The 22,074-nt window shown below is 46.6% G+C and overlaps 1 protein-coding gene across 1 annotated transcript in view; it reads left to right on the top strand.

Moving 5' to 3' along the window:
• Positions 1-16,490: 16,490 nt before the first annotated feature.
• The window catches only part of lpar1 (lysophosphatidic acid receptor 1), a 113,267-nt gene continuing 107,683 nt past the window's right edge, over positions 16,491-22,074 (top strand). Inside the window, exon 1 of the mRNA XM_041885242.2 lies at positions 16,491-16,794. The gene's annotated coding sequence lies outside the window, so the exon portion shown is untranslated. The remainder of the gene's footprint in view (positions 16,795-22,074) is intronic.

Below are 22,074 nucleotides of genomic sequence, written 5' to 3'. Positions count from 1 at the left end.
CTGCACATTGACTCGGTACTTCCTGTCATTAATTCATCTGATTTAATTCTTATTAATAATTATAATATTATTATTATTATCTAATTGAATGAAGCCCCTAATCCAGTCATCATCTGCTGGTCACATTAATCATGTTGACATACTGTTTTACACACTTCACTGACTATACAAAACATTAAGAACACTTGCTCTTTCAATGACATAAATTGACCAGCTGAATCCAGGTGAAAGCTATGATCCCTTATTGATGACACTTGTTAAATCACCTTCCATCAGTGTGGATGAAGGGGAGGAGACAGGTTAAAGAAGGATTTTTAAGCCTTGAGACAATTGAGACATGGATTGTGTATGTGTGCCATTCAGAGGGTGAATGGGCAAGACAAAATATTTACGTGCCTTTGAATGGGGTATGGTAGCAGGTTACAGGTGCACCGGTTTGTGTCAAGAAACACTGCTGGGTTTTTCACGCTCAACAGTTTCCCGTGTGTATCAAGAATGGTCCACCACCCAAAGAACATCCAGCCAACTTGACACAACTGTGGGAAGCATTGGAGACAACATGGGCCAGCATCCCTGTGGAACGCTTTCAACACCTTGTAGAATCGCCCTGACAACTTGAGGCTGTTCTGAGGGCAAAAGGGGAGTTCATAATGTTTGGTATACTCAGTGTATATACTGTATTCTAGTCATGGTTCATTCTATATAACTACTGCTGAACACACCTTTTCTATTCATATACTGTCCATAATGTCAATACACACCATAATACACATACAGTACCAGTCAAAAGTTTGGACACACCTACTCATTCAAGGGTTTTTCTTTAGTTTTACTATTTTCTAGATTGTAGAATAATAGTGAAGACATCAAAACTATGAAATAACACATTTGGAATCATGTAGTAACCAAAAAAGTGTTAAACAAATCAAAATATATTTTATATTTGAGATTCTTCAAATAGCCACCCTTCGCCTTGATGACAGCTTTGCACACTCTTGGCATTCTCTCAACCAGCTTCATGAGGTAGACACCTGGAATGCATTTCAATTACAGTTTTTTACAATCACTTTGGCACTAATTTCAGAACCTTGACGTCATTTTTCAAAACTCTAGACACAAAACTCAAAACGGTCGTCACTTGTAACACAGGCTGTCCAATGTTCAAAACATTGCATTTTGCGTTCATATCTTTAAAGAAAAATTGCACTTGCACAATCATTGGTTCAAAAAACAAATTTATTGTGAAATACCAATGAAACTTTAATTTAGATCACCCACACACAAGCAACCGATAGTTTCACTGTGTCATTGTTCCTACAATCATTAAATATTGTAGTACAAAATAGGTGATACATGTTTCATTATGGTACTACATGTAAATACATCCCTGTAAAAGTACTGCAGTAGTAGAGAGAATACTACAGACACAGTGGAATCATTGAACAAAATCTGAAATATATTGATGAAAAACAATACAGTACTGTAAAACATCAACTTGCTTGCTTGTACTGTAAAAAGCTAAACATAGGAGTGATTACTGTACTTCTACATTTTCATCAACTCTGTCTTGTGGATTTGGCCACAGGTTCTCATCTACATCACAATGGATGTTTTCATTAGCCAAACATCTTGGAAAAAACTTTGGGCGAATCCAGGCCTGACACTGGTCTGCCGTTCTGCTGCCAACAAAGCTGACTTCATCCCAGCCTATGCCAACCTCCAGTCCCTCGACTTCCTGGCGCTGACGGAAACATGGATCACCACTGAAAACACTGCTACTCCTACTGCTCTCTCCTCGTCTGACCATGTGTTCTCACATACCCCGAGAGCATCTGGTCAGAGGGGTGGTGGTACAGGAATCCTCATCTCTCCCAAGTGGACATTCTCAATTTTTCCCCTAACCCATCTGTCTATCTCCTCATTTGAATTCCATGCTGTCACAGTCACTAGCCCATTTAAGCTTAATATCCTTGTCATCTATCGCCCTCCAGGTTCCCTTGGAGAGTTCATCAATGAGCTTGACGCCTTGATAAGTTCCTTCCCTGAGGATGGCTCACCCCTCACAGTTTTGGGGGATTTCAACCTCCCTATGTCCACATTTGACTCATTTCTCTCTGCCTCCTTCTTTCCACTCCTCTCCTCTTTTGACCTCACCCTCTCACCGTCCCCCCTACTCACAAGGCAGGCAATACGCTTGACCTCATCTTCACTAGATGCTGCTCCTCTACTAATCTCACTGCAACTCCCCTCCAAGTCTCTGACCACTACTTTGTTTCCTTTTCTCTCTCGCTCTCCTCCCACACTACTCACTCTGCCCCTACACAGATGGTAATGCGCCGCCGCAACCTTCGCTCTCTCTCTCCCACTACTCTCTCCTCTTCCATCCTATCATCTCTTCCCTCTGCTCAATCCTTCTCCCTCCAATCTCCTGATTCTGCCTCCTCAACCCTCCTCTCCTCCCTTTCTGCATCCTTTGACTCTCTGTGTCCCCTATCCTCCCGGCCGGCTCGGCCCCTCCTCCAGCTCCGTGGCTTGATGACTCATTGCGAGCTCACAGAACAGAGCTCCGGGCAGCGGAGCGGAAATGGAAGAAAACTAAACTCCCTGCCGACCTGGCTTCTTTTCACTCCCTCCTCTCTACATTTTCTTCATCTGTTTCTGCTGCTAAGGCCACCTTCTACCACTCTAAATTCCAAGCATCTGCCTCTAACCCTAGGAAGCTCTTTGCCACATTTTCCTCCCTCCTGAATCCTCCTCCCCCCCTCCTCTCTCTCTGTGGATGACTTCGTCAACCACTTTGAAAAGAAGGTTGACGACATCCGATCCTCGTTTGTTAAGTCTAATGACACTGTTGGTCCTGCTCACACTGCCCTACCCTATGCTCTGACTTCTTTCTCCCCTCTCTCTCCAGATAAAATCCTGCGACTTGTGACTGCAGGCCGCCCAACAACCTGCCCGCTTGACCCCATCCCCTCCTCTCTTCTCCAGACCATCTCCGGTGACCTTCTCCCCTACCTCACCTCGCTGATCAACTCATCCTTGACCGCTGGTCATGTCCCTTCCGTCTTCAAGAGAGCGAGAGTTGCTCCCCTTCTCAAAAAAACCAACACTCGACCCCACTGATGTCAACAACTACAGACCAGTATCCCTTCTTTCTTTTCTTTCCAAAACTATTGAGCGTGCCGTCTTTAGCCAACTCTCTTGCTATCTCTCTCAGAATGACCTTCTTGATCCAAACCAATCAGGTTTCAGGACTGGTCATTCAACTGAGACTGCTCTTCTCTGTGTCACGGAGACTCTCCGCACTGCTAAAGCTAACTCTCTCTCCTCTGCTCTTGTCCTTCTAGACCTGTCTGCTGCCTTTGATACTGTGAACCATCAGATCCTCCTCTCCACCCTCTCCGAGCTGGGCATCTCCGGCGCGGCTCACTCCTGGATTGCGTCCTACCTGACCGGTCGCTCCTACCAAGTGGCGTGGCGAGAAGCTGTCTCCGCACCACGCGCTCTCACCACTGGTGTCCCCCAGGGCTCAGTTCTAGGCCCTCTCCTTTTCTCCCTATACACCAAGTCACTTGGCTCTGTCATATCCTCACATGGCCTTTCATATCATTGCTACGCTGACGATACACAACTAATCTTCTCCTTTCCCCCTTCTGATAACCAGGTGGCGAATCGCATCTCTGCATGTCTGGCAGACATATCAGTATGGATGACGGATCACCACCTCAAGCTGAACCCTGGCAAGACGGAGCTGCTCTTCCTCCCGGGGAAGGACTGCCCGTTCCATGATCTCGCCATCACGGTTGACAACTCCGCTGTGTCCTCCTCCCAGAGTGCGAAGAGCCTAGGCGTGACCCTGGACAACACCCTGTCGTTCTCCGCCAACATCAAGGCGGTGACCCGCTCCTGCAGGTTCATGCTCTACAACATTCGGAGAGTACGACCCTGCCTTACACAAGAAGCGGCACAGGTCCTAATCCAGGCACTTGTCATCTCCCGTCTGGACTACTGCAACTCGCTGTTGGCTGGCCTCCCTGCCTGTGCCATTAAACCCCTACAACTCATCCAGAATGCCGCAGCCCGTCTGGTGTTCAACCTTCCCAAGTTCTCTCACGTCACCCCCTCCTCCGCACACTCCACTGGCTTCCAGTTGAAGCTCGCATCCGCTACAAGACCATGGTGCTTGCCTATGGAGCAGTGAGGGGAACGGCACCTCTGTACCTTCAGGCTCTGATCAGTCCCTACACCCAAAAGAGGGCATTGCGTTCATCCACCTCTGGCCTGCTGGCTCCCTTCCTCTGCGGAAGCATAGCTCCCCCTCAGCCCAGTCAAAACTGTTCGCTGCTCTGGCACCCCAATGGTGGAACAAGCTCCCTCACGACGCCAGGACAGCGGAGTCACTCACCACCTTCCGGAGACATTTGAAACCCCACCTCTTTAAGGAATACCTGGGATAGGATAAAGTAATCCTTCTAACCCCCCAAATTGTAAAGTGGTTATCCCACTGGCTATAGGGTGAACGTACCAATTTGTGAGTCGCTCTGGCTAAGAGCGTCTGCTAAATGACGTTAATGTGCCCTTGAGCAAGGCACTTGACCCTAATTGCTCCTGTAAGTCGCTCTGGTTAAGAGCGTCTGCTAAATGACTAAAATGTAAAATGTAAAATGTAAATGTCATTGCATGCGTCATCCATGGCCTGGAGAAGAGTGACTTGTTCATGAGGGCGCCTATCATAAACCTTCCATCTCCATGTGGAGAAAAATTCCTCAATCGGGTTAAGGAAAGGAGAGTATGGGGGTAAATACAGGGTGGTAAATTGTGCATGGGCCTGAAACCATGCTTGGACCATATGAGCATGGTGGAACCTGACATTATCCCACACAATGACATAGGTCACGCCATCAGCTCTACAGGCCTGATCGAGCTCATCAAGGAAGGTTACAAGGAGAGCTGCATTATATGATCCAATACGAGGTCTGCGTCCAACCACACCATCTTCTGATATAGCCACACATGGTAATGTTGGCCCCACGTTGTCCAGGTAGTTGGATGGTTGCCCGCTGGCCAATGAAATTCCGACCTCTCCTCCTTGTCTTGGCCAGGTTAAAGCCTGCCTCATCCAAATATATGAATTTGTGATGGTTGTCATCAGCATCCAGCTCCATCACCCTCTAAAAATACATTTTGGAAAGAGATTTACTGATTACTGTACAATGTAGAATTATTAGGGAATTTTATTACAACAGCCATCTTGAAACTGAACATACCTGAACATACTCAGTCCTCATTTGCTTCACTCTGTCTGCATTTCTTTCAAAAGGCACACGGTATAGTTGTTTTAAAGACACCTGGTGCCTTTTCAGCATGCGTGCAATAGTCGGCAAACTTATGGATTCCACATTGTTAAACATGTCTTCATTGTCTAAAATATGCTGGCGAATGTCTGTAAGGCGAATATCATTTCTGGCCCGAACCAAATTGACCACAGCCTGCTCTTGTTGGTCAGTCAGAATTTTGCCTCTGCCTCCCCTATTTGGCCTAGTCTCAATTCTACAGGAAACATTACAGTAAGAAGACACTTGGTCACATCACCTACTCTGTGATACACATTGGTATGCAGTCATTTGACAATTGAGAGAAGCATAATGTTTAGTGCATGCTGACTAATTACCGGTTCTCATTGCGGAAAGTTCTAATTATTGAGGCCACGGTTGACCTTCTGAGGTTTGGTTGTATCATTGTAGCCGCCTCAGTCATTGTCATGCCATGATTTATGACATGGTCTACAACTATTGCTCGGATTTCATTGGACACTCTTTGCTGTTGCTGCCGCTGTCTTGGTCCGTGGCCTTGTCCTCTACCACGTTCCCTCACGACCCCCTCTCAGAAGGGGTGCTTGTCCCCTGCCATTCCTTTGACCAACACGTCTTCCTCGTCTTCCTCCCACCACTGCTTGACCTCTATTGTGACCTGGATCACCTGCCGGCTCCATGTTACAGTACGTATCGCTATGTTGTTGCAAGTGGATCCCAATCAATTCTTTATATACTCGTTCCACAATGTGAACTCATCAGTAACGAGTTGGCAGAATTGGACAAGCAATTACAAGGGCCTGCATCCATACAGTGCAGTTGTTAGGCTATGGTTCAACCCAGCACTCAGAGAAACAAACACGACAAAGGGAGTGGAAGAAACAAAAATATTTAATAAAAGTTAAAATTGTCTTAGTCCAAAAACAACTGAAGTAAAGGAACAGAGTGGGCTAGTCGGCTCCGGAGGAAGGAGAGGCTGAGGCAGGCCGACCGGCAGGAAGGCAGGCAGGTTGGGAGGTATGTCCGAAACTAAAGACAAAACAAATGACAGGTTAAGGAGAGTGGAGAGCCAGGCTGAAGACAAAGACAAAATAACTTTACTGGTGAGCCAAGTTACCGCTCTGGTAAGAACAACGATCTGGCGCCGGTGGAGAGCCATGCCCCGGAATTAGTAGTGCAGGTTGATTAGAGAATAGGATGCAGCTGCGTAGGCAGGAATCACTGGAAACAACCCGCAGCTGCACAGGAGAGGCAGATCCTGAGCACGCCCCTGATCCACTCCAGACACACCCACATAAAGGGGACAAACACACATACAGATACAACAGACACAGAGGGGACAAAACAAGGAGGAAGGGAAACAGAAAAGGGAGAGACAAGCTGCCCACATAACAGTACCCCCTCAATGGTCGCCACCTGGCGACCCACCAGGCCTGTCAGGGTTGTCGTGATGGAAGTCCGTGATCAACTGAGGATCCAACACAAAACGCTTAGGGACCCAAGACCTCTCCTCTGGTCCATAACCTTCCCAATCGACTAGGTATTGGAGACCCCTACCCCGCCTCCGAGAGTCCAGTAGCCTACTGACGGTGTAGGCCGGATGGTCGTCAATGAGACGAACAGGTGGAGGTGGAACAGCCGGCGGACACAAAAGGCTGGAGGACACAGGTTTCAGTTGGGAGACGTGGAAAGTAGGGTGTATCTTCATGGCTGAAGGCAACTTCAAACGAACCGCAGCGGGGTTAATGATGGACTCCACCACAAACGGACCCAGGTACCGAGGAGACAGCTTGCGTGATTTGGTACGAAGAGGTACGTTCTTAGACGACAGCCAAACCTCTTGACCAGGATGAAACACAGGTGCGGGAGTCCTGCTCCTATCCGCTGTCATCTTGTTCCTGTCGGTGGTCCGAGCAACGCTTCCCGAGCGTCGCGCCACACTCTCTGGCAGCGGCGGAGGTTCTCCTGAACCGAAGGAACAGCCAATTCCTTCTCCTGAGCAGGAAACAGAGGGGGGTTGATAACCCATGGTAACTTCGAAGGGTGAAAGACCAGTGGCAGAGGTGGTGAGGGAGTTGTGGGCGTACTCTATCCAAGGCAGATGTTTGGCCCAGGATGATGGATGTTGAGCAGCCACACAACGAAGGGTTGCTTCGAGGTCTTGATTGGCTCTTTCTGTTTGACCGTTGGTCTGGGGATGAAACCCTGAGGACAGACTAACGGAAGCACCCAAAGCAGAACAGAAAACCTTCCAAACACGGGAAGTAAACTGTGGGCCTCTATCAGATACGATGTCCACAGGTATTCCATGGGGACGGAATACATGTTGGACTAGGAGGTCCGCTGTCTCACTGGCAGACGGTAATTTTGGTAATGCTATATAGTGAACAGATTTAGAGAATCTGTCCACAATGGTAAGTATAGTATCATTACCTTCAGACTTGGGTAGGCCGGTGACAAAATCCATGGCTATGTGGGACCAGGGACGGCTGGGAACTGGGAGGGGTAGCAGCAGCCCCGAAGGGGACTGATGGGAGGCTTTGCCCCGAGCACAGGTTGAACAGGCTGCCACAAAAGCCCGAACGTCAGTTTCCATTGAAGGCCACCAAAAATGTCTCCTAAGCAGCGTCAACGTGCGTCTCATCCCAGGGTGACCAGCAAAACGGGAGGTGTGAATCCACTGCAACACCTGAGACCGGACCGTCTCGGGAACAAAGAGTAGGTTGGGAGGTCCATCACCCGGTCCCGGGTCCGTGGCAAGTGCAGTCTTCACAAGAGACTCGATCTCCCACTGAACAGCCGCCACGACGCATGAGGAAGGCAGGACTGCCTCAGGCTCGCTGGTCTCCGAAGGGTCAGCAAACTGTCGGGACAAAGCATCTGGTTTAACATTTCTTGACCCCGGTCTGTATGTAAGAATAAAGTTAAACCTACTAAAAACAGGGCCCATCTGGCTTGGCGTGAGTTGAGTCTCTTAGTGGCTTGGATGTAAGCCAAGTTCTTGTGGTCTGTCCAGACCACAAACGGCAGTTCAGCTCCATCCAGCCAGTGCCGCCATTCTTCCAGTGCTAGCTTGACCGCCAGCAGTTCTCGGTTTCCAACGTCGTAATTCCGTTCTGTGGGTGACAATTTTTTGGAGAAAAAAGCACAGGGGTGAAGCTTTTGGTCAGTGGGGGGAGCGCTGGGAGAGGACGGCTCCCACACCTGAGTCCGACGCGTCCACCTCCACAACAAACTGCAGAGAGGTATTGGGGTGTATCAACACAGGGGAGGTGGAAAACAGTTCCTTCAAAACCCCTACCGCCTGCTCCGCCTCAGGGGACCACAGAAAAGGGACTTTTGGGGATGTGAGTCTAGTAAGGGGTGCCACCACTTTACTAAAACCCTTAATGAACCTACGGTAGAAGTTAGCAAAGCCCAAAAATCGTTGAAGTTGCTTACGGGTGGTGGGTATGGGCCATTCCGTCACTGCCCGGATCTTCTCGGGGTCCGCCTTCACCTGCCCGCTCTCAATGATGAAACCAAGGAACGATGTAGACTGTTTGTGGAACTCACACTTCTCTGCTTTGACATACAGCTTGTTTTCCAAGAGCCGTTGAAGGACTTGACGGACGTGTGACTCATGCTCCTCGGGTGACTTGGAAAAACAAGAATATCATCCAGGTATACAAAGACAAAACGGTTCAAAAAATCCCTAAGAACATCGTTCACCATGGCTTGGAAAACAGCAGGGGCGTTTGAGAGCCCAAAGGGCATGACCAAATACTCAAAATGTCCCAGTGGAGTGTTGAAAGCGGTTTTCCACTCATCTCCCTTACGGATCCGGACAAGGTGATAAGCGTTCCTGAGGTCGAGCTTGGAGAAAACTGTGGCGCCATGCAGAGGTTCAAAAGCAGAGTTGATGAGTGGAAGGGGATACTTGTTTTTAACAGTTATGTTGTTTAAACCCCTGAAATCGATACAGGGGCGTAACGACTTGTCCTTCTTTTCCACGAAAAAGAAACCTGCACCCAAAGGAGACGACGAGGGACGGATTATGCCCGAGACCAGAGAATCACCAATGTACTGCTCCATTGCCTCTCTTTCCGGTCGGGACAGATTGTATAAGCGACTAGAGGGCAAGGGAGCACCAGGAAGCAGTTCAATAGGGCAATCATAAGGCCTATGTGGTGGTAGAGACAGAGCCTTGTCCTTACTGAAAACCTCCGCTAAGTCATGGTATTCTTTGGGGACAGATGACAGATCAAGAGGAGCTGAGGGATGAGTTGGGTTACACTTAGTGGGGGGAACCGCTGACCTAAGGCACTCTGAATGGCAGTTAGTGCTCCAACTGAGAATGGTGTGACGTGTCCAATCAATTTGTGGGTTGTGAAGAGCCAACCAGGGGAAGCCAAGGATTAGGGAGGTAGCTGAGCCAGACATAACTCTTAGCTGAATGCTTTCACAATGATTGCCAGAAATCACTAGGGAAACGGGGGTGGTTTGATGAGTTATCTCCGCGAGGAGGCGCCCATCAAGGGCTGTGACCCGAATGGGGGTAGGTAGTGGCTCCATGGGGATACGAGCTTGTGTAACGAACTGGTGGCTAATAAAGTTGTCTTCTGCACCTGAGTCTATGAGAGCTGAGAGTGGCAGGGAATGACTCTGGAAACGTAAGGTTACAGGTACTTGTAATCGGGGAATGATGGGTTCAGGATCTAACTCTGGGCTCGCAAGTAGACCCACCGTTACGAGCGAGCCTTGTCTTTTGGCCGCTTAGGGCATGTAGCCAGAATGTGTGTGGCGTCTCCACAGTACAGGCACTCACCCGCCTGGAGGCGCCGTTGCCGTTCTGCTGGAGGTAGTCGAGCTCGACCCACTTGCATAGGTTCCTCCTCTGTGCTCGGGATGGAATCAGGAATAAGAAGCTGCCGGCTCCGGGAGGCGAGACTCGAGTGGTTGAAGGCTGGGGAACTCGTCCTCCTAGATGCGGCCGACCGCCTCTCTCCCGACGCCTCTCCCGCAACCGGTTGTCTAGCTTAATGGACAGGGAAACGAGAGAATGTAAATCATGTGGCTCGTCACGAGCAGCCAGTTCATCCTTAATGGCTTCATTCAAACCGTTTAGAAATGCTCCTTGAAGTGCCACATTGTTCCACTTGGAGTCCGCTGCCAAAGTCCAGAACTCAATAGAGTACTCAGCCACACTGTTAGAACCCTGCCTCAAATTAAAAAGTATCTTGGAGGAATTACCCACATGGTCAGGATGGTCAAAAACAGTCTTCAATTTAGCAGAAAAATCAGCGAAAGTCAATCCAGTCAAAGTTTGATTTGAGCACACAGCCTCAGCCCAAACCAGAGCTCTCCCTCTTAACAGCCCCAGAACATAATGTACCTTAGAGGAATCAGTAGAAAATGACAGTGGTCTCTGCCGAAAAATCAAGTCACACTGAAGCAAAAATCCCCGGCACTTGTCCAATTCTCCATTGAACGGTTCAGGCGACGTGACAGGGGGTTCCCGGTGGAACGAAGCCTGCATCATGTCCGAGGAACCAACTTGGGGTGCATCAAACTGGGGGTCAGAGAGAGATGGAGAACTGATAACAGACAATTTAGAGACTTGTGTAGTTAACTGAGTCACCTGGTTCAGCAGTTGATGATTATTTTCCAAAAGAGTCCGAATCAGTTGGTCATGCTGTCCTAGCAACGTTCCTTGAGCCTGGATAGCTTGTTGGAAGCTGTCTTCGTTTGCCCCGTGCTGTCTCTCTGTTGGGTCCATGGCCAGATCGTTCTGTTAGGCTATGGTTCAACCCAGCACTCAGAGAAACAAACACGACAAAGGGAGTGGAAGAAACAAAAATATTTAATAAAAGTTAAAATTGTCTTAGTCCAAAAACAACTGAAGTAAAGGAACAGAGTGGGCTAGTCGGCTCCGGAGGAAGGAGAGGCTGAGGCAGGCAGGCAGGCAGGCAGGCAGGCAGGCAGGCCGACCGGCAGGAAGGCAGGCAGGTTGGGAGGTATGTCCGAAACTAAAGACAAAACAAATGACAGGTTAAGGAGAGTGGAGAGCCAGGCTGAAGACAAAGACAAAATAACTTTACTGGTGAGCCAAGTTACCGCTCTGGTAAGAACAACGATCTGGCGCCGGTGGAGAGCCATGCCCCGTAATTAGTAGTGCAGGTTGATTAGAGAATAGGATGCAGCTGCGTAGGCAGGAATCACTGGAAACAACCCGCAGCTGCACAGGAGAGGCAGATCCTGAGCACGCCCCCTGATCCACTCCAGACACACCCACATAAAGGGGACAAACACACATACAGATACAACAGACACAGAGGGGACAAAACAAGGAGGAAGGGAAACAGAAAAGGGAGAGACAAGCTGCCCACATAACAGCAGTACTGTCAATACTGTAAATAGTCTGAAAAGGTGGTACATGGGACCATAGAAACGGTGTCTGATAAAGAATGATGATGAAATATTACATCCATAAATAATGTAGTCAAATTGGTTCATGCTCCACGCTAATTGGTGACAATGAATCTCGTTATCTTGAAACTTTCATGATCTAAACATGGAATATTGTTTGTCTGTTTCCATACAACTATGCATTAAGAGTAATGCAACAGTTACTTATCATTTTGAGCAGTTGTATCAATTGATAGTTGGATAATTGTAATGAAATGAATAGACGCTCATCTGAAATGTAATGTGTGAATTGCCTTTTGAAATAGTAGTACTTTGATGTTAAGTTGTGTCATATTGAACAGGTGATTTTTGTTAAATGAACAAATGATCTTAGTTTTATGTGTATTGTATCCAAGCAATTGAAAAAATGTGTTAGAGTATTGAAAAATGTGCATTTTGATTATTGGTTGTGAGTTTTGTGTCTAGAGTTTTGAAAAATTACGTCAAGGTTCTGAAATTAGTGCCAAAGTGATTGTAAAAAACTAACAGGTGGCCTTCTTAAAAGTTAATTTGTGGAATTTCTTTCCTTCTTAATGCGTTTGAGCCAATCAGTTGTGTTGTGACAAGGTAGGGGTGGTATACAGAAGATAGCCCTATTTGGTAAAAGACCAAGTCCATTTTATGTCAAGAACAGCTCAAATATGCAAAGGGAAACGACAGTCCATTACTTTAAGACATGGTCGTCAGTCAATACGGAACATTTCAAGAACTTTGAAAGTTTCTTCAAGTGCAGTCGCAAAAACCATCAAGCGCTATGATGAAACTGGCTCTCATGAGGACCACCACAGGAATGGAAGACCCAGAGTTACCTCTGCTGCAGAGGATAAGTTCATTAGAGTTACCAGCCTCAGAAATTGCAGCCCAAATAAATGCTTAACTGAGTTCAAGTCACAGACACATCTCAACATCAACTGTTCAGAGGAGACTATGTGAATCAGTCCTTCATGGTCGAATTGCTGGAAAGAAACCACTACTAAAGGACACCAATAAGAAGAAGATACCTGCTTGGGCCAAGAAACACGAGCAATGGACATTAGACTGGTGGAAAATGTGAGATTTTTGGTTCCAACCGCCGTGTCTTTGTGAGACGCGGTGTGGGTGAACGGATGATCTCTGCATGTGTATTTCCCACTGTAAAGCATGGAGGAGGTGGTGTTATGGTGTGGGGGTGCTTTGCTGGTGACACTGTCTGTGATTTATTTAGAATTCAAGGCACACTTAACCAGCATGGCTACCACATTATTCTGCAGCGATACTCCATCCCATCTTCTTTGGGCTTAGTGGGACTATCATTTGTTTTTCAACAGGACAATGACCCAACACACCTCCAGGCTGTGTAAGGGCTATTTTACCAAGAAGGAGAGTGATGGAGTGCTGCATCAGATGACCTGGCCTCCACAATCCCCCGATCTCAACCAAATTGAGATTGGTTTGGGATGAGTCGGACCGCAGAGTGAAGGAATAGCAGCCAACAAGTGCTCAGCATATGTGGGAACTCCTTCAAGAATGTTGGCTTCCAGGTGAAGCTGGTTGAGAGAATGCCAAGAGTGTGCAAAGCTGTCGTCAAAGCAAAGGGTGGCTATTTGAAGAATCTCAAATATATACAGTGAGGAAAAAAAGTATTTGATCCCCTGCTGATTTTGTACGTTTGCCCACTGACAAAGAAATGATCAGTCTATAATTTTAATTATAGGTTTATTTGAACAGTGAGAGACAGAATAACAACAAAAAAATCCAGAAAAACGCATGTCAAAAATGTTATACATTGATTTGCATTTTAATGAGGGAAATAAGTATTTGACCCCCTCTCAATCAGAAAGATTTCTGGCTCCCAGGTGTATTTTATACAGGTAACGAGCTGAGATTAGGAGCACACTATTAAAGGGAGTGCTCCTAATCTCAGCTTGTTACCTGTATAAAAGACACCTGTCCACAGAAGCAATCAAACAATCAGATTCCAAACTCTCCACCATGGCCAAGACCAAAGAGCTCTCCAAGGAAGTCAGGGACAAGATTGTAGACCTACACAAGGCTGGAATGGGCTACAAGACCATCGCCAAGCAGCTTGGTGAGAAGGTGACAACAGTTGGTGCGATTATTCGCAAATGGAAGAAACACAAAATAACTGTCAATCTCCCTCGGCCTGGGGCTCCATGCAAGATCTCACCTCGTGGAGTTGCAATGATCATGAGAACGGTGAGGATTCAGCCCAGAACTACATGGGAGGATCTTGTCAATGATCTTAAGGCAGCTGGGACCATAGTCACCAAGAAAACAAATGGTAACACACTACGCCGTGAAGGACTGAAATCCTGCAGCGCCCACAAGGTCCCCCTGCTCAAGAAAGCACATATACAGGCCCGTCTGAAGTTTGCCAATGAACATCTGAATGATTCAGAGGAGAACTGGGTGAAAGTGTTGTGGTCAGATGAGACCAAAATCGAGCTCTTTGGCATCAACTCAACTCGCTGTGTTTGGAGGAGGAGGAATGCTGCCTATGACCCCAAGAACACCATCCCCACCGTCAAACATGGAGGTGGAAACATTATGCTTTGGGGGTGTTTTTCTGCTAAGGGGACAGGACAACTTTACCGCATCAAAGGGACGATGGACGGGGCCATGTACCATCAAATCTTGGGTGAGAACCTCCTTCCCTCAGCCAGGGCATTGAAAATGGGTTGTGGATGGGTATTCCAACATGACAATGACCCAAAACACAAAGCCAAGGCAACAAAGGAGTGGCTCAAGAAGAAGCACATTAAGGTCCTGGAGTGGCCTAGCCAGTCTCCAGACCTTAATCCCATAGAAAATCTGTGGAGGGAGCTGAAGGTTCGAGTTGCCAAACGTCAGCCTCGAAACCTTAATGACTTGGAGAAGATCTGCAAAGAGGAGTGAGACAAAATCCCTCCTGAGATGTGTGCAAACCTGGTGGCCAACTACAAGAAACGTCTGACCTCTGTGATTGCCAACAAGGGTTTTGCCACCAAGTACTAGGTCATGTTTTGCAGAGGGGTCAAATACTTATTTCCCTCACTGTATATATTTTTACCCCTTTTTCATGGTATCCAATTGGTAGCTACAGTCTTGTCCCATCGCTGCAACTCCCGTACGGACTCGGGAGAGGCGATGTTCGAGAGCCGCGTGTCTTCCAAAACACAACCCAGCCGAGCGGATTCTTGACACATTGCCCGCATAACCCGGAAGAAACACCGTACATCTGGCGACCGTTTCAGCACGCACTGCACCCAGCCCGCCACATTAGTCTCTAGTGCGCAATGGGACAAGAACACTCCTGCCGGCCAAACCCTCCCCAATTGTACGCCGCCCAGGTCTCCCGGCTGCGACAGAGCCTGGACTCGAACCAGGATCTCTAGTGGCATAGCTAGCGCTGCGATGCAGTGCCTTAGACCACTGCGCCACTCAGGAGGCCTAAATATATAAAATATATTTTGATTTGTTTAACACTATTTTGATTTGTTTTAACATAAAAAAAGCTTATTTCTCTGAAATGTTTTGAACAAATTTGTTTACATCCCTGTTAGTAAGCATTTTTCCTTTGCCAAGATAATCCATCCACCTGAAAGGTGTGGCATATCAAGAAGCTGATTAAACAATAAAAGACCACTCTAAAATGTGCCATTTTGTCACACAACACAATGCCACAGATGTCTCAAGTTTTGAGGGAGGGTGCAATTGGCATGCTGACTACAGGAATGTCCACCAGAGCTGTTGCCGGATAATTGAATGTTCATTTCTCTACCAAAAGCCATCTACAAAGTTGTTTTAGAGAATTTGGCAGTAAGTCCAACCGGCCTCACAATCACAGACCACGTGTGGCATCGAGTGGGCGAGCAGTTTGCTGATGTCAACGTTGTGAACAGAGTGCCCCTTGGTGGCAGTGGGGAGGCATAAGCTACAGACAATGAACATAATTGCATTTTATCGATGGCAATTTGAATGCACAGAGAGTGTCAATAATCTGCTGCCATCACCTCATGTTTCAGCGTGATAATGGAAGTTTAAAATGTCCCAGTTCTCCCAGATAGACTGGTTTGCTGATCTACGCCCCAATCTTTTTAAAAATATATCTGTGACCAACAGATGCATATCTGTATTCCCAGTCATGTGAAATCCATAGATTAGGGCCTAATGAATTCATTTAAATTGACTGATTTCCTGATATGAACTGTAACTCAGTAAAATCTTTGAAATTGTTGCATGTTGTGTTTATATTTTTGTTCAGTATAATAAAGTAGAAAATATAGGAAGCTAATTGGTAAAGAACAATTGTGTTCTGTCTATCTCTCTAGCTCTCTCTCTCTCTCTCTCTCTCTCTAGCTCTCTCTCTCTCTCTCTGTCTCTCTCTCTCTCTCTCTCTCTCTCTCTCTAGCTCTCTCTCTCTCTCGCTCTCTCTCTCTCTCTCTCTCTCTCTCTCTCTCTCTCTCTATCTCTCTCTCTCTCTCTCTCTCTCTCTCTCGCTCTCTCTCTCTCTCTCTCTCTCTCTCTCTCTCTCTCCCTCCCCCCTCTCTCTCTCTCTCTCTCTCTCTCGCTCTCTCTCTCTCTCTCTCTCTCTCTCTCTCTCTCTCTCTCTCTCTCTCTCTCTCTCTCTCTCTCTCTCTCTCTCTCTCTCTCTCTCTCTCTCTCTTTACAAGTCTCTGAAAAATGTGTTTTCAATTACGCACTCAAGAAAAAATCGTGTGTGGAGTGTGTGTGACGTCATGTGCAGACAGTGGTCCCGTTCTGTCGAGTGGCACACAGGGCTCTGAGAGGCACGAGAGAAGGAGAGAAGGAGGCACGAAAAGAAGAGAGAGAGAGAGACGGAGCCATCGGAACTATTCAATCAGAAATACACAAAAACACACTCCTCTCCATGGACTGTAAAATAAAAAGATTACACATCATTGGCTTGGATTGGAAGAATCAACACATGCGATTCTGACGGACGACCTGAATAACGGAATTCACTTTTTGGGGGGATTTTGGGAGCTCACAGTTTCAAGCAACATTTTGGAAATATCGCTGAGAAGGAACAACTGTAAGTCGATTTTTATTTCTGATTAACTTCTATTTAATATGTCCGTTACGCTAACGACTGGAGACTGTGTGCGGCTGAATCAGGATAACTTGTTGCGCCAAGGGGACTGAGAAGCAGTGCCTCATAAAACCGTTAACTTTGCCATTAGTTTAATTAATGAATTTTAGTTTTTCCACTAGAATAAATAATGACAGAGCATTACATAAGATGAAACGTGGGCTTTGGAAAATGGGAATACATTTTAGCCACAGTATGTGTTGCATTGCAACATCGATCGTTTCGGGCAGCTTTTTTTCTCCCTTTTTCTTCGATGACATTCACCCCCCCTCTCTCTCTCTCTATCTCTCTATCGCTCTCTCTGCTCTATCCCTCTCTCTTCCGCCCTCTCTGTTTTCTTTCTCTCTCTGTGTGTATGGTCTAAAGTCCCATATAGGCCAATTACTCAGAATAAAACACCTTGATTATGTATTCCTATGCTGTCCTGTAGTTTCATACAGATTATTGGAGTCCTTTGCTTAAACATTCGCCCGCACAGACTGATAGTCATCAAACAATTCGTCCTTGTTTTTTGGCATGTCCCCAAGGTATATGCCTTTGTATACTCTAGTCACCACTGGGCACAAACTGGTTGAATAAACGTTGTTTCAATGTAATTTGTCAACATATTGTGATATGGAATCTTCATGGAAAATACATTGGATTTGAAAATGGAGGGTCAAATTTCAACCACAGGATGATGTCATCATGGTAACTAAATTTTAACATAGGCAAACCTTGTATAAAATATGTTGAATTTGTACCTTATAAAACATTGTTAGATCTTCAATGTTATATCCACTATAAAAATAAAAAAAAATCTGTCTACAGCTACCCTTTGGTCTCCCATCTAGGGTTTTAACCAAGCCCTGCTTAGCTAGGATACTTGTCACTGACTACTACCAATGTGCTATCATGAGAATGATTGTTGCGAGATCTCCACTTAAAAACTACATAGATTAATTGTTGCTATTGAAGTTGTTCCAAAGGGTATGTTTAACAGAGCAACTGAAATGTGACCATACTTTATTTTCTCATATATATTCAAAGATGCTATTTGGGCCTATACCATTTGCAAAGTCATCAACAACTGTTGTTTCAATTCAACCCAGAATTCAACTAGACAAGACAACACAATGGGGCCTAGGGTTTCAAGCTCTGGTAGATCAAATGATATTTAGTGACGTTGAATTGTGTTTGGTTGTCAACGCAACCAAATATAAAAACGTGAAGATGTATCTTCTGCTTGGATAGTTCCATCTGAGCCACTGATTTAGTCTGGCGTTAATTCAAGTTTTGTCTACAAAGTCATCATTTCTATGTTGGATTCACGTCTCCATCTCAACCAAAAATCAAAGGTAGCCCTTTCCTGCAGCCAAACGACCTATTGGCCTCATAGGTGGAATGTTATTCATTTTTTTACATAATTTCATAATTAATAAACAATTATTATTTTTTAAACACCGAAAATCTTGTGTTTCTATGTTAAACAGTTTTCTTATATTTCAGTCTTCTGTGATGTATATAAAGTGTAATATTGGGATGCCAACGTTTTATACATTTAAACTTTATATTTGTAAGTCGCTCTGGATAAGAGCGTCTGCTAAATGACGTAAATGTAAATTACATTTTACATTTACGTCATTTAGCAGACGCTCTTATCCAGAGCGACTTACAAATAGGTGCATTCACCTTATAGCCAGTGGGATAACCACTTTACAATGTTTTTTTTGTTTTTTTTGGGGGGGGGGGGGGGGTAGAAGGATTACTTTATCCTATCCCAGGTATTCCTTAAAGAGGTGGGGTTTCAAATGTCTCCGGAAGGTGGTGAGTGACTCCGCTGTCCTGGCGTCGTGAGGGAGCTTGTTCCACCATTGGGGTGCCAGAGCAGCGAACAGTTTTGACTGGGCTGAGCGGGAACTATGCTTCCGCAGAGGAAGGGGAGCCAGCAGGCCAGAGGTGGATGAACGTAGTGCCCTTGTTTGGGTGTAGGGACTGATCAGAGCCTGAAGGTACGGAGGTGCCGTTCCCCTCACAGCTCCATAGGCAAGCACCATGGTCTTGTAGCAGATGCGAGCTTCAACTGGAAGCCAGTGGAGTGTGCGGAGGAGCGGGGTGACGTGAGAGAACTTGGGAAGGTTGAACACCAGACGGGCTGCGGCATTCTGGATGAGTTGTAGGGGTTTAATGGCACAGGCAGGGAGCCCAGCCAACAGCGAGTTGCAGTAATCCAGACGGGAGATGACAAGTGCCTGGATTAGGACCTGTGCCGCTTCCTGTGTAAGGCAGGGTCGTACTCTCCGAATGTTGTAGAGCATGAACCTACAGGATCGGGTCACCGCCTTGATGTTAGCGGAGAACGACAGGGTGTTGTCCAGGGTCACGCCAAGGCTCTTCGCACTCTGGGAGGAGGACACAATGGAGTTGTCAACCGTGATGGCGAGATCATGGAACGGGCAGTCCTTCCCCGGGAGGAAGAGCAGCTCCGTCTTGCTGAGGTTCAGCTTGAGGTGGTGATCCGTCATCCATACTGATATGTCTGCCAGACATGCAGAGATGCGATTCGCCACCTGGTTATCAGAAGGGGGAAAGGAGAAGATTAGTTGTGTGTCGTCAGCGTAGCAATGATAGGAGAGGCCATGTGAGGATATGACAGAGCCAAGTGACTTGGTGTATAGCGAGAATAGGAGAGGGCCTAGAACTGAGCCCTGGGGACACCAGTGGTGAGAGCACGTGGTGCGGAGACAGCTTCTCGCCACGCCACTTGGTAGGAGCGACCGGTCAGGTAGGACGCAATCCAAGAGTACAGGTGTCTTCTTTTTTGTAAGCCCATAACCATGTGTGTGAGGTGGATACTTCTGTTTCAAAGTAGATTTGTTTAAGACTACCAAGAAACACTCTGTGTGACCCTGATTTAGTCCACAGCAGTACAAGGTTAAATAATAGGACTAAATCAAATCAAACTTTATTTAAAGTCCATTTACAGTTTGATTTGATTTAGTCCTATTCTTTAATTTAGATTTTTGGTTGAGATGGAGATCTGAATCCAACATATCAATTATTAATTTGTAGACAAACTGGAATTAGAGCCAGACTAAGTCAGTGGCTCAGATGGAACTATCCAAGCAGAATAATACATCTCCTTCAAATGTTGATGTTTTCATTGCATTGACAACCAAACACAATTCAAGATCAATTTTATAATACAGAAATTAGTCTAAAGTTGAAGCTATCTTACAAACTAATGTAACATTCAACCTTAAAATTAATTAGTAACCCATCCATGGCCACATTTTGGGTTACTGTAACTATAAATGTCTTATGTGATCATATAAATCGTGCATGTTCAAGAAAGCATGCACAGGTCGTCGCAGGTCTGTGGAGATCTTCACAATTGCTGTAATAATCTGTCAGAATCTGGAACAGCATTGATCACTTGAACCATGTACTTTTAATGTCATCTCAACTACAATCCAGGTCATTTGGTTCTGCTATCAGATGAAGCGCAGCAATAACACAGGTTGAACTATGCTGTGCTTTTAAATGGTTGAAAGAGCAGTGATAACGCATTGGAAAAGCAGCTACGTTTTGGCTGTCTTTTTGAGCGGGTGAATATAGGTTGGAATCTAATTAATCAATGTCTTAACCAAATATGACCCATTGATCAACGTCTCAACCGAATATTACCCAATTATACACGTTAAAATGACATAGTGTGGCCCAGTGGGTCTGAGAATCTGAGGGCTCTGTTCACTGGTTTGACCTGGGCTGAGGCCCCAAGTCGTTTTGGACTGAACGTATTACATTGTTGTGCTCTGTGAGATGCTGTAGACACTGTTGACAAGAGGATTGCCTTGGGCATTGATACCACAGTTATTATGCACAATAATACTGTATAATACCTTAATGTGCACAGTTACACAGACTCATGTTCTGATCTGACCAATACAACCTCAGCCAATAAAGCCCTGGTAAGAAAGCCCTGGTAAGAAAGCCCTGGTAAGAAGGCCCTGGTAAGAAGGCCCTGGTAAGAAAGCCCTGGTAAGAAAGCCCTGGTAAGAAGGTCCTGGCATGAGCTTCACCATGTAAACACAATGGGCATCAGAATAACGGGGTGAGAGGTTGATTGAAGTCACCTTGGTTGTTTCCCTTTATAGTGCTCTGGTCCAAAGCAGTTCACTATGTATGGAAAAGGTCTGGTCCAAAGCAGTTCACTATGTATGGAAAAGGTCTGGTCCAAAGCAGTTCACTATGTATGGAAAAGGTCTGGTCCAAAGCAGTTCACTATGTATGGAAAAGGTCTGGTCCAAAGCAGTTCACTATGTATGGAAAAGGGACTCAACCCTTTGTTTTTCTCTTAGGGCTGCTTTCAAGACAACTGGGAACTTGGAAAAAAACAAGGTCAAATCAGGGATCTTCTGGTCGGAAAGTCAGAGCTCTAGAAAGATGCCAGAGTTTCCTACTTCGAAGAACGTTCAAAACGATTTTTCCCCAGTTGGAGCAAAACATTTTCCCAAGTTGTCTTGAACGCACTGAAGTCAGAAGCCTAGGATTTCCGAGTTCCCAGGTGTTTTGAACGTGGCATAAACGGTCAGTACTGATACTGATTCTGGTGCTGTCATTAGTGTTAAAATCAATTAGATAAGAAGAGCCTGCACCAACCAGTTGGTCAGCTGTGGTGTAGACCAGAGAGGTGTACCACCCTCCCAATGTCCTGTCCTACACCGCCCTGTCCTGCCCTGCACCGCCCTATCCTTCCCTGCACCGCCCTGTCCTGCCCTGCCCTACACTGTCCTGTCCTGCCCTGCACCACTCTATCCTGCCCCGCCCTATCCTTCCCTAAACCGCCCTGTCCTGCCCTGCACCGCCTTGGCTTGTCAAGCCCTACACTGCCCTGTCCTGCACCGCCTTGTATTGCCCTGCACCACCCTGGCCTGTCCTGCACTCCCAGGCCCTGCACCGCCCCACACCAACACCCCCAGTCCTATACATCAGCCCCAGCCCCAACCCCAGCCCCAGCCCCAACCCCACCCCCACCCCATCCCTATACCCCAGCCCTAAATCCTAGCCCCAGCCCTATACTTCAGCCCCAGCTAGAGCACTATACCCCAGCCCCTGCCCTTTACCCCAGCTCTATACCCCATTCCCTGCCCTTTACCCCAGCCCTATACCCCAGCCCCTGCCCTTTACCCCAGCCCCTGCCCTTTACCCCAGCCCCTGCCCTTTACCCCATCCCTATACCCC

The sequence above is a fragment of the Coregonus clupeaformis genome, chromosome 9 (genome assembly GCF_020615455.1).
Source record: "Coregonus clupeaformis isolate EN_2021a chromosome 9, ASM2061545v1, whole genome shotgun sequence".
Classification (NCBI taxonomy): Eukaryota; Metazoa; Chordata; class Actinopteri; order Salmoniformes; family Salmonidae; genus Coregonus; species Coregonus clupeaformis.
The sequence above is the reverse complement of the archived record's forward strand: the minus strand, read 5'-3'. Positions and strand labels throughout refer to the sequence as shown.